Raw genomic sequence first — 22,645 nt, forward strand, 5'->3', positions numbered from 1 at the left:
TTTAACCTCTTCAATCTACTTCTTAGGATAATTATCTAATACAATAATTTCATCATCTAACTCATGATATTGATAAAAATTATAAACATTGAATATAGGAGATATATCCATGTCATTAGTTAACTCAACTTCATAAGCATTTCCATTGTCAAACTTATTTAAGATCTTACAAGGTCCAAACTTCTTCATCTTCAACCTACTGTATGTTTCAATAGGAAATCTTCCTTTCTTCAAATAAACCATCACCTCATCATCGACTTCAAAGACATGATGTCTTCTAGACTTATCAACATTCTCCTTATACTTTAGATTACTATGTTCCAATATTAAATTTACTTCCTCATGCAAAGACTTCATAAAATTAGTAAAATCTTCTCCTAAATCACTTCACTTCTCTTCACCAGCAATATCACTTAAATCTGATATCCCTTTAGGTTTCATTCTAGTAACAATTTCAAAAGATGTTTTTCCTGTACTCCTATTTACAAAAAAATTATTTACAAACTCAGCTTGTACTAATACCATCTCTCAATTATGTGGTTTGTCTCCAACTAAACATCTTAGAAAATTTCCCAAGCTTCTATTCACAACCTCTATCTATCCATCTATCTGTCAATGGAATGTAAAACTAAACTTTAACTCAATACCCATCTTTTTCCACAAAGTCTTCCAAAAATAGCCAACAAACTTACTTTCTCTATCAGAAATAATTCTTGTTGGTAATCTATGCAATCTAACAACCTCTTTGAAGAAAATTTCAGAAACATGCTTGGCATCTAATGTCTTCTTAAAAGGTATGAAATGAGCCATCTTAGAAAATCTATCCACGACAACAAATATAGAATCATATCCATTCACTGTCTTAGGAAATCCAAGAATGAAATCCATATTGATGTCACTCCAAGGTTTCTTAGGGATAGAAATAGGTCTATATTAACCAATATTCTAACTTACTCCTTTTTCAACTTGACAAAATCCACAAGTCTTTACAAACTTCTAAACATCCTTATACATCTAAGGTGAATAATTCTTCTCCTTCAACAAACTTAGTGTCTTGTCAATCCCAAAATCTCTAGCCAATTCACCACTATGTTTTTCCCTAATCAAATTCAATCTCATAGAACTCTTAAGAATACACAACTGAAAACCCTTAAAAAACATACCTGCTTGAATAAAATATTCATCAAACTTACTTTGTTATTATGTCAAATTAGGTGCTCTGCACTCTCTCCACATCTCAAAAAAATTAGGATCAGTATCATACAACTCTTTCATTTCATCAAAACCAAGAGTTTCAACTTTCATCTTGGTTAGCAAAGAGTGTCTTCTACTCAATGCATCAACAACTCAGTTAGTGACTCCAACCTTATGCTTAATCACAAATATGAAATTTTGCAAATACTCAACCCACTCGATATGTCTCTGATTCAGCTTATGTTGACTTCCCAAGTACTGTAAAGCCTTATGATCAGTATAAAACACAAACTCCTTATGAATCAAATAATGTCTCCACTTCTTCAATGCTTTAACAATAGCATAAAACTCTTGATCATGCACATAATATTTCCTTTTAGCATCATTCAATTTCTCACTAAAGAAAGCAATAGGTTTAACTTCTTGACTCAATACAGCTCCTATTTCACTATTATTTGCATCACATTCAACTTTAAAAACCTTATTGAAATCAAGCAAAGCTAAAATAGGTAATTTAACAACCTTTTGTTTCAAAGTCTCAAAAATGTTATCAACTCCATGTGTCCACTCGAATTCCTTTTTATCTCCATTCATTTTCTCAGTCATAGCATTACAAATAAAACTGAAATTTCTTATAAACTTCCTATAAAAACTAGCCAAACCATGAAATGATCTTACCTCACCTACATTCTTAGATGTAGGTCATTTCAGACTTTATTTAACCTTCTCAGGGTCCATCTTCAAACCATCATCTAAAATCACAAATCCCAAATACACAATCTCCTCTTACATAAAAGAACACTTCTTTAGATTAATCATCAACTTCTCCTCTTTCAATCTCTACAATACTTGTCTAATATGCTCAAGATGTTCTTCCTTAGTTTTACTAAATATCATAATATCATCCAATCATTCATCAACCTCATGAAAGTACTAGGTGCATTAGTCAAAGAAAAAGACATTACCAACCATTATACAAACCATCTTTTGCCTCTAAAGTAGTCTTCCATTCATCACCTTCTCTAATTTGGATATGATGATAGACACTCTTCAAATCAATCTTGCTAAAATACTTTTCTCCACTCAAACAATCCATTATGCCATCCATCCTCAGCATAGGAAACCTACATTTCACTGTGATCTTATTAATAGCTCTAGAATCAATACACATTCTCCATTCTCCATTCTTCATTCTTCTTAGGTGCTAATATAGTAGGTACATCACATGGACTCAAACTTTCTCTGATCAAACCTCTTTGCAACAACTCATACACTTGTCTATTGAGTTCTTCATTTTCAGTAGGTGTTAATTTATATGGTACTTTGTTTTGCAAACTAGCTCTAGGAATCAAATTCATGCAATGACTTATACTTCTCATAGGAGGTAAACCATCAAGTATATATTCTACAATAATATCTTTATACTCATTTAGCAATTCTATAATTTTCATTGGCACACAGTCAATACTACCAGTTTCTATTGTCACTCAGTTACCATTAGCTTCTGTCACTCAGCTACTACTAGCATAACTTGGTCTCCTAGAGATTATGCAAAAACATATTTTATTCTTCTTCATTTCCTTTTCAAATTTCTTTCTATTAACCATGCAGACTCTCATAGTAGTACACTTAACCTCATCTGGACTTTCAATCAAAGGTAGCAGTATTTTCTTTTTCCCATTCACCCAAAGAGTATATTGATTCAATATTCCATCATGTATAGCATATCTATCATATTTACAAGGTCTACCCAAAAAATATGACAACAATCTATAGTCATAGTATCACATAGTACTTCATCAAAATAATGTCCAATCTTGAACTTCACAATACATTGTTCACTTACCAATATCTTATGTTCATCTTTGATCCATAAAACATGATAAGGTTTACGATGCTCCAACCTCTGCAATGCAACTTTGTAACCAATTCTTTTGATGCCAAATTTGTATAACTTCCACTATCAACAATCACCTTACAACATTTTCCAACCATCTTACATTTGGTCTTGAAAAGGCTTCTCCTTAGGACAGGTTCCTCTTCACTTCCTTTATTACATAACGTTCTTCTCACCATCATATTTTCTCTAGCTTCAGGTCCTCTAAGTGAACCCTCATTATCTCTTTGAATCACAACATTTATGTTACCTTACCCACTTTCAAAGGATCTACATTCAAAATATCTATGCCCTTCTTTACCACATCTAGAATAATTACCATGAAAACCACCTCTAGAATAGGAATTACCTCTTCCTCGGTAAGAACCAATACCTCCTCGATAAGAATCACCACCTTCCCACTCGATCTTGCCTTTGTCATCATTCTTCCATTCATATTTTCCCTTATCTTGCATAGAACTATTAGATTTTCCACTTATCCAAAAGATCTACCTTTGCCTCTCTGGAATCTACCACCTCTACCTCTTTGTCTTTATTCACGCATCTTTGTCAAGATCTCCTCAACTTTCAAGGCATATTGATATGCTTCCTCTACACTTTCCAATTTCACAAAACTTATCTCACCTTGAATTCTAGATCTCAACCCATTTATGTACCTTGCAATTTTCTCAACATCATTATTCACATGTTGAGATCTAATGTCCAATATATAGAATTCCTCAGTATACTCCTTCACAATCATGTCTCTTTGTCTTAAATTTTGCATCTTTCTCAACAAGCTAACTTGGTAATGAGCAATAAGGAACTTGTTCTTTACCTTGTTCACCATCTTCGGCCAAGTTATGATCTTCTCATTTCCTCTCCTTTGTCTATCAGTTTGAAAATGCTTCCACCATAGTAAGGCATGTCCCTTCAACCTAGTAACTGCAATCTTCACCATCCTATTATCAGGAGTGTTTTCATACTCAAAGAACTTTTCCATTTTAGAGATCCAATCTAGCATGGCATTGGCATCCAATTTTCTATCATAAGGAACAACTTCAATAGTAAGTTTTGAATGTGACCTAGATAATACTATCAACAACCTTACCTCATCTTGATCTTCTTAAGGTTCTAGATTAGGTTTTGGTGTAGCTGCTTCATCATCACTCACATCATCAAGATGTGCTCTTCTTCTCTGGGATATCTCTATAGCATCTAATATGGCTACAATTTATCTTAATGTATCCAATATGATATTGTCAACATTTCCTCTACCTTGAACCATAAATACAATCAGATTCCTACAAGATCATAAGCCTCTGCAAGTTATAGGTCAAATCCATAGATCTACAACCCTATAACCAAAATCAACTTAGGGTGCTACACAATCCAATCTCCACAAGGATGAAAATCTTCTCTGATACAACCTAATTCAAGGAGGGATGAGATAACTAGGGACAAAGGAAAACCCATCTATTCAAACTATTTGTGAGAGTAAACATAGCAGAAAAAAAACACCAAATAAAAACACTAGAGATAGAGGAACAAATGCTTTCATAGATTCATCCAAATAAATAGATACATGCCCAACTGTAAGGCCTTCTAGGTAACAGCCAACATCACAATTGATTTCAATCCATAGTGATCAAACTTTGTATTTCAATTTTCTCCTTCTACACTACTTCCATCTAACTTCCACACCCTAAGACTCTACCAAAGACCCCTTTAAATACATGCATGGCCACAAGTTGGCCTATTACAAATACCAACAATTAGGTCCTCATATTAAATGCTAAAAAAAAACCTAAAGTTGACTCTCAAAAAATATCTATCACTAAATTAAATGCAAGGTCAGCTTCATCAGTAAATTGCACAGAGACAACTTAGCAAACAAAGAATCCATCAAAAGTTGTAACTCAGCAAACTTGGCAACACTCAGCAACCAAAGGAAACTTGGTATCCAAATGTTGTAGCCAAAGGACTTGGCACCCAAATGAACTCAATAGCCAATGGAAACTTGACAACTAAAGGAGAGCTTGGAAACCAAAGAAGACTCGATCACCAAAAGAACTCGGCAACTAAGGAGAGCTCGGTAACCAAAGAAGACTTAGTGACCAAAGGATAATTTGGTAACCAAAGAATGCTTAGCAACCATAGGATAACTTGACAGAAAATGTGAACTTGAAAAAGATAGAGAACTTGGAAATGTAAGACATTACAACTTGGAACTAACTAAGAAACTCAAAAAACATGCAAGATAACAATGCAACCCAAGATGTTCCTACATTAGAATTGTGCAAGTGATATGTGAAGTTAGTAAATGCATTTAAGTGATCCAAGGAATTATTTGGATGAAAATTTTGTGATTTGGTATTGAGATCATAAGAGGTTTGGTCCAATACAGAGGACAAAGAAGGAACTGAGGATATCCATTTCTATTATTCTATAATGAATAATAAAGAGACTATTTGGGCATTGAGTTCAGTGGTCTTTCCCCTAAAGTTGTTTGGATAGTGGGTCATTCTCCCTTCTACAATTCCTAATAGTGTTGGAATATCCTAAAAGGGATTCAAAGTCTCCTAACAAGAACTGATGTGTACTAAACATATTTCATTGGCTCCTAACAGAGTTTTTCTTCTTACAAGGAACATTTATATTAGTACATCAATTTGTGGGTACCATCCCCATTAGAGATTTCCCTTTGATCAAAGGTTTCCCTAGTTAACATATATGGTTTTATTGTGTATGATTATCTTATTATGGTTTTTAATTATATTTCTCACATGGTTAAGAATTAATAAGGCTAATAACTATTTTTAATAGTTGGATAACTGATTCACACCCCCCCCACCCCTGTTATCTTGGTGGACTTTACTTTTTAAAAAATGGTATCAAAGCATCAAATCCTTGAAGAAAAATATTAAAAACTTAAGGAGATAAATGGTGGGTCACTTCAAAAAAGAAAGTCTAAAGTATAATGGAGTTAATTTTGATATTCAGAAGATGCAGTTCCTTAATGAGATATCATAATTATGTACAGAATAGAACACTAAGTTTCTAGATCTAGAATCTTCTTTTTTTGCATATAAAAGAATAGAAGAACAAATGAAGATAGATCTAGATCTAAAGAAGGAATTTCTCTACTTATGAAAAGAGAGTTAGAAGGTATGAAAAAAAAATTGGTAGACATGTAAAGAATTTGGTCATTTTTCATCTAGTTATCCTAAGAGAGTAAGGAAAATTAGAAATGATTCACCAACTAATGATGATGAAGAATATAAAGAAAGTATGGAAATATTCTTGAATGGTAGTGATGACAAAGATAATGAGCTTGAATTGGTTGAGATAGAGGGAGTAATGGAAGAAATAACTTTAGTAAATGTTATTAACGAAGAAGAAGATAAACCTAAACCTATTAGAGAGAATATTGAAGTTGTCTTTGAGACTAATAATGATTTGCATAATGATGTTCAAATTGTTGAAAAAATAGAAGAAATAATATCTAAACCTAGATAAAAATTAAGAATTGAAACAAAAACACCTATACTGAATAGGAATTTGACAAAGAACCGTCCTAAGAATCAGATTATTGGAAGTAAAGATAAAGGAGTTATGACAAGAAATAGAGTGCATGAGGAATTATGTTTGATTTCTCAAGTTGAACCAAAGAGTGCAGATGAGGCATGCAAGGATGATCACTGGATTCAAGCAATGAAGGAAGAAATAGATCAAATTGTGAATAATGAGACATGGGAATTGGTTCCTAGACCTAAAGACAAGAATGTTATAAGAACTAAATGGGTATTCAAAAATAAGATGAATGAAAAAGGTGAAGTTGTGAGGAATAAAGAAAGATTGGTATGCAAAGGATATTCATGGCAAGAAGGCATTGACTATGAGGAAAAAATTTCCCATGTTGCCAAAATTGAAGTAGTAAGAATGTTCTTGGCCTATTCAACAAGTAAAAAGTTTAAAGTGTATCAAATGGATGTAAAGTCAACATATCTAAATGGAGAGCTTGAAGAAGAAGTCTACATTGAGAAAATTTAAGGATTTCTTGTGACAAAAGAAAAAGACATGGTATGTAGATTAAACAAAGCATTGTATGGTCTAAAGAAAGCACCTAGAACCTAGTATGCAAGATTGGATAAATATTTGGCAAAGTTGGAATTTGTTAAAGGTACGACAGATAGTAACTTATATTTTAAAGAAATTGAGAATGGATTATTGATCATTCTAATATTTTTTGATGACATAATCTTTGGAGGTAATGATGAAGCAAGTGATAAATTTTCTAATGAAATGAAGACTAAGTTTGAGATTAGTATGATTAATGAGATGAAATTTTTCTTGGGTTTATAGATTGTACAGAATAGTGATGATATTATATTATCACAAGCCAATTATTTGAAAGACTTGTTGAAAATATCTATCTTAGAAAGTTGTAATCTTGTTGGTACACCTATGATAATTGGTCACAAGTTATCTAGCAAAGATGACACATGCCTACAATTGAGAAAAAGAAGTATAGATCTATGATTGAAGGTTTGCAATATCTAACTCACACTAGACTAGAGATAGAAAATGTAGTTTGAATAGTAGAAATATTTCAAGCTAATCCTAAGAAATCACATTATGCATCAGTAAAAATAATATTCATATATTTAAAGGGTACACCTAATTTTGGACTATGGTATGATAGATCAAGTGATTTTACTTTTTCATGTGCTTATATTGATGTGGGTTGGGAATGTAGTATGGATGATAGAAAAAGTACTAGTGGTGGATCATTTTTCCTTGGAGAAAAATTAGTTTCTTGGCTAAGCAAGAAATAGGATTGTATTTCACAAAGTACAATAGAAGAAAAGTATGTAGTAGCAAAAAATAATTGCAACCAGATCATGTGGGTGAAGAAGATGCTAAAGGACAATGGAATAGAGTTTTCATAACCTATTATCATACATCGTGATAACACAAGTATAGTAAGTATGTCTAAGAATACTTTGTTACATTCTAAGTCTAATAAAATATCCATTAAATATCATGTTTTGAGATAGAAAGTTGAAGAGAAAGAGATCATATTGCATATATATTTACGAAGCCTTTTCCTAAACATACATATGAGTATTTGTGAGGTATGCTTGGGGTTATGCCCTTGCCTACTTCTAAGTAGATGATGCAGAGAATACATCAGTCTGGTAGTACAGAGCACTATTGTTTGTTTGGATTGAATGTTGTTGCTTCTTGTATTGGGAAGTATCTACAATGAGTAGATTCATCAAGGACTCTTGGTAGTTGGTATAGAATAGTGTCTTTGGACACTTGAGCTATGTAAGGCTCATTCCCCAGTACCCTATTATAATTCTTAATAACATGAATATGATCAAAGCTAGGAAGCATAAGGAGATGAGATTTCATGTTTCTATCTCTTGTGTATTAGAATGTGAATTATATATTGTTACCATATGCCTTATAATAGAATGATGGTAGGAAGGTTTTGGGATCTAAGTATGTCATGATTAATATTTTTCTTATCCATAATGAATTTGAGATCTTATTGAGACTGATATATATATATATGTATATATATACATATATATATATATATATATATATACACATATATACCTATATATATAAGTATATATATATATATATATATATATACATGTATATATACATTAGGTTGATAAGCTAAGACCCTATGGAATAAAGGCTCGAGATGTCATAACTTAGAAACTATATCGATGGGTTCATGATATGTTATGGCCTATTAGGATAATTGAATTAGATGGTTACTATGGAAAAATGAATCAACACCCATCCTTATGATATTACTGACAGTCGTAGATGAAAATTGTTATAAAAATTGGATAAGAGTCTACATGATAGAACTTGATATGATGTAATGTAGTGGGTTAATTATTGTACAAGTAGTATTAGGTTTATATGTTGATATTCAGGAGGATAGATTTTATGGCCCAATAAAATGTAATGGATTTATTCTATGATTGATTTTGAATCTATATGACTATGTAAATATCCTGATTACCTAACATGATTGATACACTTTATAATGTATTATCTCATAATAATAATGGGATATTATTAGTAGTTAGACTATATTTAATTGAATTAAAGGATACTAGTTGTGATGTTTACATTTTTCTGATTTTGACCTAAGATATGTATTTAGAACTAATTTCCATGTTGGTTGCTTTTACAATATAGATTTAGTATTTCATCATTATGATAGGAAATGGATTATGATGTGGTTCAAAATGTTAGTTTGATCATTTGATTAGATATTAATGTTGATATCGAAATTCTAATATTTTAATGTTTTAAATTTTTTATATGAAAATGATTAGAAAATAAAAAATGATTATGATGTTAAGGTGAATTATTTAAAATGAAATTATCATGCACCTATATACAAGCATTTTATATTATTTTTCATTGGGCTACTAATGTTCGAGTTTGGTGTGTAGGCAATTGAACCATGGAATTTAATCAGGTAAACAAGGTCTAAACTTATGTGGGCATAGTATAGCGAAGGAAAATCTTTGGAAGATTCAAAAGCCTCGTTGTGATGTGTTTATTTAAATATAAGTTTGCATGTGTGGTAAATTTAATCTCATAAATACATTATGGACATGTCATGGTGATGTGCAATGTATTTTAATGTGTCACTTGATACTTGTAATTGTTTATGTGTTGATGACATGTCACCTAGGGTTTTGGGCATGGTTACACTTAACCTTAAGCTAATCACCTTTCATAAGATTAAGTAAGTCCACTTGGAGAAAGGAAAGGATGGGTCAACATCAAGGGAAATTCGAATTCAAACTTGACAAGGATTTTTAAGGGTTAATAAGTGGTCCCAAAGTACCATTTTTTGTGAAGATAAGCCACCCATATGTTAACATAACATGTTAAGGACCTAAATTTGACCATTTTATTGCTTAGCTAGCCTAAGGTCCCCTTAACCAATGCATTCTTCCACCAATTCAAATTTTTGGGTTTTCCCATGAGTATACCCTCACACTTCCACTTGGTTAAAATTTATTTTTTAGAAGGGACAACAATGTAAGAAATAGTGGGCTAGATATTTTTACGAAAAATGGGATGGTCGAGAGTCCTTTTAGAGGATTGGTGGCAAACTAGTGGGGTGTTCACCCACTCTCCAAGTTTAGAGACAACTAGGGTTTTGGAAGGAGAAATACTAAGGAGAAGGGAGCTCTTCATTAACTATCCTTTTCCTTTAGCTTGGATCAAGGTAGGTATCCTTTCCATGACCTTCATTGAGCTTTCTTAATGGTGTTGCATTCTTGTTCATATAGTGGTGAAAATATGTAATGTGTGTGGTGTTGAGTGGATTGTTATGTGTTATTGTTGTGATGGATTTCTCTTCAAATTTTTCTTTGGTTTTGTGAGTATGAATGTTAATGGGTGTGAAGGCTTCACTCACCCTCGGGAGGGAAGAGAGCCTTAGGTGAAGGGATTAGTTGGGCTCAACATTGAAGTTGAGATATTTTCCTCTTGGAGAGGGTTTTTTTGTTCATGGAGTATGGGCTCCATTGAAGCCATATGCTTGGTTTTTTATTATGGGAGGTGTAAGTGTATTGATGTGATGAGGAGGATGTATTTTGATAGCCTTGAAGATGCATTATGAAATTCTAGATGTATGTGTGTATATGGATATGGCATTATCCTCTTTGGAGAGCCCACCTTCACCTATTGTTTCATGAGTCCAATGGTGAATCATCATGTTAAACCTTGGAGGGATTGTATATTTATTTTGATGTTATGTTGTATGCATTGTTAGCTTCTTGAGTGTAACCCATTTGAGTCTTGTTTCCTCAGTTCGATGGGTGCCTTCTTAGAAGCCTAGGATGGGAGGTGAGCCTCTGTGGTTCTTGTGTAAATGTTTTTTGTAGGTTTTGTGCTCATTGGATCCAAGGGGGAAAAGTCAAATATTACTCATGCATTGATGGAACAAGGAAGGGATATGTCATTGTGTAATGTATTTGAAAGGATGAAACCTTTCCCCATGTCTTGAGCATTGCATTTGTAAAGTCAAATTCCCCATTGTAGTTTTGTGTAATGTATTATGCAAGAGAGATCATCATGTTATGTAAATTATTGTGAATATGGATTTATGAAAGAACTTAGGTAATATCATTAGTATGGTAAGATTCAATGTTATGTATTTAGATAGATCTATTATAGTATTTATAAATGAGAAAAAAAGGGATTCATTTCAAAGGATAGTCATTGCTTTTGGATACTCAAGTAAGGAACTTGAAAATGTAGAAATGTAATCATTTTGGATTCATGAATCAATATAAGAAAATGCACCTTAAAATATGATTCATACAAATAAGTTTCATTTGCATTAGTTCAATAAGAAGTATTAGTTTAAGTTCACTTAATTATAGACCCAAAAAAATGCTTCACATTTGATCTTGTTTTCAAATGCATTTCCAAGTGTTAAGTTTATTGTTCAAGTGATCTTAAATAGATTCAGTAGTCTCCACCTATACATTAGAATATTATAATGGCATCAAATTTCTATTAATCTAGACTTAGGTTACAAAGCTTGAGTATGGGAGAATTCAACTAGTGTAAAATAATGCTCATACATACTTGAAAAACTAACATGTAGGTGTGAATTAGTTCTAGAATTTGTATGAGGATGAAGGAAATAATCCTCTGTCTATTAAAAACTAATAAAATATTATAGTGGGACCCTTCTTGGCATCCTCTAATAGAAAAAAATTATATAATAATCATAATATAATGAAATGATAGAATTCAAAATACTACCAATTCCAAGAATATAGATGAATTTAATTCACAAATCCACTTGTCACTCGTATAATAATAAGTGACCCTCAAACCTAAGAATATATATATATATATATATATATATATATATATATATATATATATATATATATATATATATATATATATAGTGCATGTATACATACATATAAAGATGTCGACCCCTACCACATGCATATTATTTTCAAATTGACCTCCATGAAAAAAAGACAAGTCAATGTCTTTTTCAAAAAAAAACAAAAAGAGATAATAATACCCATGGTATTGTACACATGAGTGAGTGGTCCCTTTGGGTCAGGACCACTCCACTCCATCTCTTCTATACACTCTCACACTCTCCCAAGCACTCGATTAGTTCTCATTAACATACCACCGTGGATCCACGTGAAGACCAAAAAGCTTGGGAAGTGGGTTGGAGTGCCAAATAGGATGGATAGGAGTTTTGGGGAAATTGGGAATACAAAAGTGCTTAGGTTTTTGTGCCAAGGGAGGGAAGTTTAGGGAGTAAGGAGCAGTAGGGGCTTAGGAATTTGGGACAAGGAATAGCACACAGGTTTGGGGAAAAGTGCATGGGAATGGCGCTTGGATATAGTATTTGGGTAGAAGGGCACATGAGTAGATGTAGTTACTACTAGTGATTAGTAGTTTAATAGAAAAGTAAGTTGTGTGTGCCAATAGAGATTGGGGATAGATAAGAGATAGCACTTGAGAAATGACACTTAGGATATGGGAAATTTTAGGTGGCACATGAGATAGGAGTTAGGTTAATTTTAGTGATTAGTAATTAGGATTTAATTTTGGTTAGGAATTGGCTAGTTAATGGATGGTTGGTAAGGGGTATGCACAAGAGTTTGAGGGAAAATATTTGCATAGATAGAAAGGTCAGTTAATATTGTGTATTAGTAAATTAATTAATTGGTATAAAATATTTGTAGATAGTGTTAGTAATAAAGTAATTGTTAAGTTACATTATATATATGTCTAGTAAGTAAATTAAGAATGCAATATTAGTAAGAGGCTAAAATTAAAAGGTAGTGTATAGTTGATTTGAGTATTAATAATTAGGCATTAAATTAAATTGTTAGAGGTTATTGATAATAGTTAGTCATAAAAGATAGAAGCCAATAAAATGAGTAAATTTTAATTAAATGATAAGATGTAAGAGTGTAATTAAGTAGTTATTAGTAGTGTGTAATTAAGGGTCGATAATCACATAGTAATATAGATTGCTTAATATTATATTCTTATGGTGGTAATAATGAATTTATGCACTTAGGGCATAATATTAAAGATAGATGCAAACACTATACATGCCAATAATGCATGCATTGCACATCTAGAAATGTAAGAGTTCATTAAAACATTATTTTGAGATATATAATTTGGAATGGAAAAATAATGAATTGAGGTTGCCTTATAAATGTTGGAAACATATATATGTACTAGAACAAATATGATTATCTATAATTGATACATCGATTAAGTTGTGGACCTATATAAAGACTTGATATCCCACATTTATGAATATAATGTTACTTCCAAGTTAGGTTATGAAATTAAAAGTTATATCACTTATCAACATGTTCACAACAAGGCCTTTGAACAAACCTATTGCTCTAGAAGCAATTGTAATCTAGCCCATGTGTCATGACCTAAAGTCCAAAAAATGATATGTGGTCTCCAATTAAATTATCTATGTAGTGATACTAAATTATCAAATGAGAAAATCATCTAACAATGCCACCAAGCTATTCGATAACCTAGTTGCAACATGCACACAACAATATGTGATACCTTAAGTTTAGCTTTCAAAAAAAATGTAGTTGTTTTTTTTCCCTATAATTTTGGGCATGACAAGCTGATTAAACATTTTGAGGAGATGATTGACATAATGAAGCCTTTGTCATTGATGTTAATGGGGGAGAAGTATTCATGAAAAATATCCTCTAGCATAATGGGGGAAAGAGAGTACATGGTAACATCTCTTGGTTGTATGTGGGAGATGTATGTATGGTAGAGAATTGTTCATGTATAATTTATTGATGTCAATGGGGAGAAACATTAAGTTATATCAATAGGGGAGAAACATTAAGTTATATCAATAAGGGAGAAGTTGTGAACAATTGACTTCCATCCATTTAAGTTGTTCCTTTGATATAGAGTGTGAACCAATGTCAATCCTAAGAATGATGAAGCATAGATAGCGCAGTGTTCTCGTGAGTTCAAGATTTGATTGAGGAAGAGGATTTGAAAAGAAGAGAGGAGCAGCACCAACAAAATCTAATTTGGTATTCCTAGAGCTTAGATTGTTTTCATCTATGTTGCCATCAATTCTAAAGGGGGAGATTGAAAGCATGAATGATGATGGTATTCCTTTGGGGGATTATCCTAGGCATTGGATAGAATATGTACATGATTGAAAAAGTAGAAAATTCAGACCAAGGTCATGCGGACTGTGTATTGATGATCAGTTCAAGCATAGCTAAAGATGCATTCTACATTGTGTCCTAATGAAGTGGACAAGTGCGCATATACAAAATAGAAGATAATTTATTCAAGATTTATAGAAGATTGTAAGAAAATAAAGTACCTAATAAGTGATTTTTGATGATTGATTTGTATCTCCTAATTAGGATTGAATCATGATGAGTGTATTTAGATAGTGATACTAGACACCCTGATGATGATTTCAATGAGTGTGCAAGGACAAAGATCACATGTGCAAGAATTTGTAAAGACTATGAGCGGACAGTGATTTGTAATTATGAAAATATGTAATGTTTTGTAATATATTAATGAGGTCCTATTATAATTAACTAGGAAAGCCTCAAGACTGACTCAAGGAATTATTTTGAGGATATAGTATAATGGAAGGTCATTTTCCTTTTTGATGGAGTGTGTGATTGATAAGAGCAAGAGTGCAAGTGTGAATTGTGCAAGTGATATGTGAAGTTGGTAAATGTGTGTAAGCAATCCAAGGGATTTTTTGGATGCAAATTTGGTGATATGGTATTAAGATTAGAAGAGGTTTGGTATAGTCAAGAGGACAAAGAAGTAGCTAAGGATATTCATTTCTATTATTCTACAAGGAATAATATAGAGACTAGGTGGGTAGTGAATTTGGTGGTCTTTCCCTTGCACCTATTTGGATAGTGGGTCCTTCTACCTTCTACAAGTCCTAACAAGGTTGGAATCTCCTAATAAGAATTCAAAGTCTCGTAACAAGAACTGATATGTATTGAATGTAATTTCATTGGCTCCTAACATAGTACATCCTCTTACAAGGATCATTTATATTAGTACATCATTTTTTGGCTACCATCCCCACTGGGGTTTTCCCTCTAATCAAGGGTTTCCCTAGTTGACATATCTGGTGTTATTGTGTATGAGTATCTTCTTATGGTTGTTGATTATATGAATAAAACATGTAGGAACCAATTAAAGAGCTTGAGTAATCTCCAAGAAAAGAATCAATGTTACCAAGGTATTTTAATCTTAATCAATCCACGGATTAGATAATTGGTGATAAAGATGTTGGTGTGTTGAGTGGATGGAAAGAAAGAGACATTACATGTTTTTAATCTCGGTTTGAACTAAAAATAGTAAAATATTTTTTAAAGGAAGAATATTGGGTAAAGTCAATGAAGGAAGAATCGAAAAAAATAGAAAAGAACCAAACATGGACTCTAGTTCCTAGACTAATGGTTAAGAATGTGATAGGAAAAAAAATATTTTTCATGAATAAGATGGATGAAATAAGTGAAGTGGTTAGGGAAAAAGAAAGGCTAGTTTAAAAAGGCTATGCATAGGTGGAATGATTTAGAGTATTTCTCAAAATATTCAAGGTCTTTGAAATGGATGTCAAGTTAGCATTCTTTAATGGTATATTGGAGGAAAATTTTTATATAGAACAATTTGAAGAATTTTGAAATCTAGAAGGAAAGAATATGGTGTGTAGATTATACAAGCCTCTGTATGGATTGAAAAAGGATCCTAGAGGATGGTATGAGATGTTAAATAATTTCTACCTGAAAAATATTGGGTTCACAAGGATAAGTGATAATAGAAATGTATACCTAAAGGTAGAAAGTAAAGACAAGTTGTTGGTTGCATAAATCTTTATTTTTTATATTATCTTTGGAGAAAATAATGTGATGAGCATTGTAGTATTAGGAGAAGGAAATATGGAATTTGAAATTTCTATAATTCGTCAGATAATATTCTTTATCAGTTTGCAGATTTACCAACTCAAGGATGGTATATACATTAGTCAGAGTACATACATCCAATAAATATTGAAAAAATTTGGTCTTAAAGGTTCAAAACCAGTGGGTACTCCTATGCTTATAGGATGCAAACTATTCACAGAAGATGATTCAAAGGTAGTAAAAGAGAAATTACATAGATCTATGATTGGTAAGATTCAATATGTGCTGTACAACTAGCCAAATATAGCATAGGAAGTTGGATTAGTAGAAATATTTTCCTCTAATCCAAAGGAATAATATACGGTTGCACTCAAAAGAATCTATAGATATCTCAAGGAGACTAAAGGATATGGGTTTTAGTATGGACACAAAAGAGATTTCACATTTAGAGCATTTATTAATGTTGATTACTAATGCAATGTGAATACCATGAAGAGAGTGAGTGGTGGTGCATTCTTATTAGGAGAAAGACGTGTTTCATGGATGATGTTGGAGTTTTAAAATGCACAAAAACTACTAAGCGACAAAATGCTTAATACTAGAATGACAATACATACACAATCTAAAGACTATCCAATTCTTATTAATAATTGCATATGCAAAGTACTTGGACCCAACTTCAACAAAACCACAGATGGTTTTCTACTCTTTTGGCTCTGCAAAACCAAGGTGGGTATACCCAGGGATAATTCAAAACTAGGAAGGACCATATGAGGATTATTTTAGTTTCATTCTTATTCTCATCTCAAATCCTCAAATACATACATAATTCATAACAATTTGCTAAATACATCCCATATAACAGATATGGCCAAAATTTCTTCTATAGATCTGCAGGTGTTCTTAACAATATTGACTAACTGAAGCTAAAACATTCCATGCAGAAAAGTACTAGCCAACCTTTGAAGATCTACAAGAAATAAAAGTGAAATTTGATTTGATCATGCATTTTGATAACCATTTATGATATATTTCTCCTTCAATTGAATCAATTTGATCAGTGCCTAATCCATTGGGGTTCAGAGTCTATAGCAAATTCTTAGATCTAATTCGTTGCATTAAAACAAATTCTATCAGCAATTCTTATCATAATTCATCATTCAAAATCCTTTCCATTACTAAAGAAATCTCATCACATTCATCAAAGCTTTTATTTAATCCTTTGAACTAATAGCAGTGATAAATGGATATACAAACTAACTAGATTGCATTCAATTGCACAAGCCTTTACTTATACAATATCAAGATAACCATGTAATTGGAAGGAGACAAAATTCAGAAAGAACTGATATGGGGATAGTTCACAATTTGTATTCATTTTCTTTGAAAATGGTATATCATTTACAATAAACTCAGAATGACCTTCAGAAAGAGACATAGTTCATTCTATATTCATGTATTCTCAAAGAATTGACAGAGAAAATACATTATGGATTTGCTTTCAAAAATTCTGGACCAAAGACATACTAAGCATATTACTTACAAAAATAGAATTTGAACCTTTCTCTAGCCTTCAAATCTCACTTAAATAGTGTGAGATGCAACAAGCTTCAGGCTAAAAACAATGATAGGTTTCCTTTAAAAGACACTTACATATACTTGTTACAAGATGACAAAAATGTGAGTAACAGCAAAATTTTTACATCTGACATTCCTTTTGTGGGCCCTTTTGTTACACACTCCTGTGTTGCTGAGTTAGTTTCTATTTTGATCCTTCCTCATATACAACAGCCAAATTAACCAATGATGAAGTTTGTTCTAATGATGGCACGTCAACCTCCACCTATGGGCTTTCATCATCTTTATTATGCATGGGGGAAATAACTTCTACCTTTTCCCTTTCTATAGTTGTATCGACATCCTGTGGTCCCGAGTCTACAACTGAAGGTAACAGATTATCCTTGTCTTCTTTTCCCGGTTGGATTTGAGTGGTGACAGGGTCAATGATTTGGATCTCCTCACCTTGCATTTCATCACTATCATTTTCATCTTCATCAAACTGTTCAACAGGAGCCATATCTACCATCCATTTGTCAAATAATGTATCATCTGGCCAATTGAATTGTAAAATATCCTTCTGTCTTTTTAGCACATACTTAGCATCCTTATTAATGGAAACAAATTCTTGCTTTAAAGAATCAAAGAATATTTGGGCCTTCACCATTTCTTCTATTGTGGCAGTCCACCATGCACGCCTTGATTCATTAATGACTTTATTCATTCTTAAACAGAATAAATCATTAAGTTCCTTTGACCATTCATCTTTTCCTTTCAAATTATTCTTTTTGTCTAGGACATGAGGAAACAAATTGAATTTCTGGCTCTTATACTTTTCAAAGTAGCCTACTACTACTTTTTGTAAATGAATCCTTTTATTACTAAAGTCAGTAAGATCAGAAACAATATCAAATGTTTTTTCAATTTGATCAAAAGAATCATCTATGACTGAGAAACACAAAAATATTATTTCTTTCTCCCTTCTTACTCATTTATTCAAAATAGGCATTAGAGCCTCATCATTAGATTTCAAATCCTCCTAGATACTGATCACCCTGGCCAACTGATCATAAATTACTCGCCATTCAACCTTGTCCCCCAAATATGTGAGAACTTTTCTCAATTTATCTTCATATTTAGATTCCAATTCTACATGTAAGGCCCACCGTTTTCTTTTTTCTTCTTCAAAATCCTCAACAGTGTAGTATTGTGGCCTTTAGGGTGTATCTGGTATTTCTATGAGAGGGATGGATTTTAAAAGGTTCAACTGGGGGGTGAGGGTATGTTATTTTTGGCCTAGTGTTTCTTCCCAATAGCTTGTTCTCAAGCTCAATTCTCTTTTTTACTTCTTTATTTTAGGCATCCACCACTGTTTCATACTTGCCCTGCAGGTCAGTCATTTCCTTTTCTGCAGTGGCCAAGGCAAATTTAGAATAGTCCACATTCATGTGGGCTGCCTGTACATGTGAAGTATCAGCGACTCTCCTCACAATGATACTCCCTGTTAGTCCTGAATGATCAGGTTGTGATGGAGTAGTCCTAAATCCTCTTCTTAACGACCACATAACAAGAGCAGCTTGGTCATTACTGAATGTTGTTCCAAAGAATTCCTTTTTATCTGGATCCTATAATCCCAAATTATTTGACATAGAATTAAAAATTAAAGGATCAATAATGTCCCAATTTGGCAATAATAAAATATTTTCATCTTTCACCATCTGTCTACCCTCTTCAGGGGTTATATTCTGGAACTCTTGTATCATCTATTCCTTTATTTGATTTTGAATAGATGCTTCATCCATTTTTGGATGCTCTACTTTCATATTCCTACATCTTTCCTCAAAAATGTGCATGTTTTCCCTCCACGCAAACTGATGGAAAGCCCTAGATTTTACAAAACTGTTATCAGACAAAAATTGTTGACTAGCTTGTTCCAAAATAGGGTCTAATTCCCTTCCCCTAAAATTAGCTACAGTTACTTTGAAACTAGGCATAGGAGGCTCTTGGGGGTTCCCTTCATCAATTTCTACCTGGGTAACAAAAACTCCTCCTTGTGATCCCATTTGTTTAATTTTCTCATTGGTGAGTTGTTCCTCCTCAATTCTCATAGGAGTTTGGGAAGGTGAGTAACTTTCATCATGTGATTCCTCTTCCCTTATTATTTTTCTTCTTTTGGGAGAGGGTTCAGAGGGTCTTTCTTCAAAAATAGTACTAGTAGATTCAATTATCTACTTTCCTTTGTTTACAGTGGGCATCTGATCGTGAATGATAGTATATCTTGTCCTCTTTCACACCACCTGTGGACCTGCCCCTATGTTAGGGGTGAAACCCAATTTCGTCATTACTTCCCTAGCTTTATCTGGAGAAGAATCAATAAAATGTTGTTTCTTCTATTTCATTACCTCCATTATTTTAGGGAATGTACTCATAAGCTTATTTATTCTATCTGCATTAGTTGCAGCATTATTAAGAGGACTGTAATACTTGTCAAAACAATTAATAAACTCCAAAACTTTTGAATAGACTCTCCACTTTTCTTTCTTTGTTTCTTGGTCCTGCAAAGAGTACTCATTCCTTATTACATCTTTAGGAAAATAAAATTCATGCTAAATTGGCGAAGTTTGATCCTATGCCTAAGAGCAGAATTAAAGAAATCTTCTGCATCACAAAAAGGAGAGTGAGATACTGCCATCTTATACTGATCCAAAAATTTGTAGAGGAAGATTCACCCCTCCTTAGTTATTACAAACTGGTGAGCTACAGTGCAAGTAGAAAAAATTGATCCTATTCCCCTTTTTTGCAAAAAGGTTTCCTCCACTCCTCCCAACTACCATAAAAATTCAGCTACTCCTACCTTTAAAGGCACCTGATAAGGTAGTACATGGGGTGTCCCTTTGAATCAATAAACTCTAATGATAGTTGAGACCAAATACAGGATGGTATCTCCCCAATTATGTGAAACTTTTAGACTATGGGGTCTATCCATAGGCCTAACAAGGTGCATTAGTGCCTTAGGAATTTTGGGATTGTCACTCAATATGAGGCACCTTAGTTTGGAAGAAAGGTGCCTATCGAATCTAACAAAACTAGCATTTTCTGCTTCCCCAGTCATGTCTGCACTCCATAATTGAACTGGTAGTGCTTCCCCCTCTTATTCCCTATTTAATACCATTTCTTTACCGAAATATGTAACCCCTTTAAATAGAAACATATGCATCAATAGGGAGTACTGACCCCAAACCTTCTCTACCTTTCCCTTTGCAATCCCCACCAATCCACTGTGAATCTCATTAGCCAGGTGAGATGAGAAATCAAAAATTATTTCTACACCAAAAGAGGAGATTTGAGTGATCATATACATGAAGCTTGTAGGAATAAAATCTTTTTCACCCTCTCTGAAGACTCTGCACAGGGTCCTGTATATCTCTACTGCCCTGGCATTGAAGCATGATTTCTTGAAAGGTTCTTTAGAAGATGATGTTATCACTGGTAGGTTTTGAATTTTGCCTATGTGGGCCTTCAGTGCACCTTGTCTAACTACATCCCTTTTTGACATATATTCTTTTTCTAATTCTATTAAATCAATGGGCACATGATACCTAGTGAGAGGTCCCAAACTGAAAACTTCCTTTATCTCTTCTAGACTGATGGTGATTAAAACTTCACCATCTACTCTTCTCACTACCCTAGTGGCTTGATCATAACTCTTTGCCACGACCTCAAGAAGGTCATAATCCTTAAACACACTGGGAACAACTAGCTTTCCCAGATCAAAATTTCATATATTGGCATGTGGGGCATACAATTTCCTTTCTGCAAACCATTTTTTGAACAAACTCAAACCAGTTTGTGAAGTTTGAGCATCCTAGACCCAATTACCCTTATCATACAATCCGTCAACTATCCTCAGCCTAGGGTTCAATGAGGTTAACCTTTTAACTTGCACTGTCTCTACAGTAGACTCTAGGAGCAACTCAAGCAAGTCATCATGCACATTTCTATCCAAATAGTTTATTTGACCTGAAAATCCCTTCTTCGGAGGCATCTTGGATTACTTTTTATAGAACTAAAAAGCCTACAGAGATTATGGTAGTACTACTTACTTGAATTCTATCTTTTTTTTCCTCTGTATTTCTGAAAACTTTCCACGAACAGACAATTTCACAAATTCTGCCAGACTTCAGAATGCTTTCCTTCAGTAATTACTTATGCACAAGAGTGGCTTAGAATCTTTGCTCGCGTAAGATGAAACTAATGAAATCTTCTGTGTTATACTCTATTTTTCTCACACACGATGGTTTCATGTCTAATTAATACAGAGAGTGGCACCACATTCTATGTTTAAAGCTACACCGTTGATCTTCAAAAATCCTACGATCATGTGATACGGAGAAAACAACTAGGCATTGCATTTGACATGTTGGTCAATTTATCCAATGAAAATTTACCAAGTACATAACTCTTTCCTTGATGACACTTATGTCTAGACCCACTGGCAACTGAGGACATGTGTTAGCAAGTCGCTACTTCGTTATGCATAAAAAATGAGCACCTTGCCATAGCGAAGCAGCAACAACGATCGATCTGATCTTAATTCGGCAGATGATATGTTACTGGGCTTGCTCAGAAAGGCGACGGTGGGCCCTTATTCACTATGTCACTATACGTATCTCCCTAGCAACTCTTCATAGCGAGAAGACGACGGCCATTGATTAGAGACCTAATCAAAGGTGGGGAAGCTACACGCGGTTTCTTGATAAATGGTGGGCCTTATACTCGCTACGTCGCATAGCTTAAATGAAATGCAACTTTCCAATGCGAGATAGTGAGGATTGTTGATTATATTTTAATCTGATGCTTAGGATCTCTCACACATTTGATCAATAGAGCATGGGTCGAGAGCATTGATGAAGTATGAAATTCTACATAGCTAGTACTCTGTAAGACTTTACTTTAGTTCTATTCATCATCCCACGTTACTAAAGGTCCCACCGACTATTGATTTCACAGTGCCTTG

Source organism: Cupressus sempervirens, chromosome 3 (genome assembly GCF_028749045.1).
Source record: "Cupressus sempervirens isolate cs-2001-9-10 chromosome 3, ASM2874904v1, whole genome shotgun sequence".
NCBI classification, from domain to species: domain Eukaryota; kingdom Viridiplantae; phylum Streptophyta; class Pinopsida; order Cupressales; family Cupressaceae; genus Cupressus; species Cupressus sempervirens.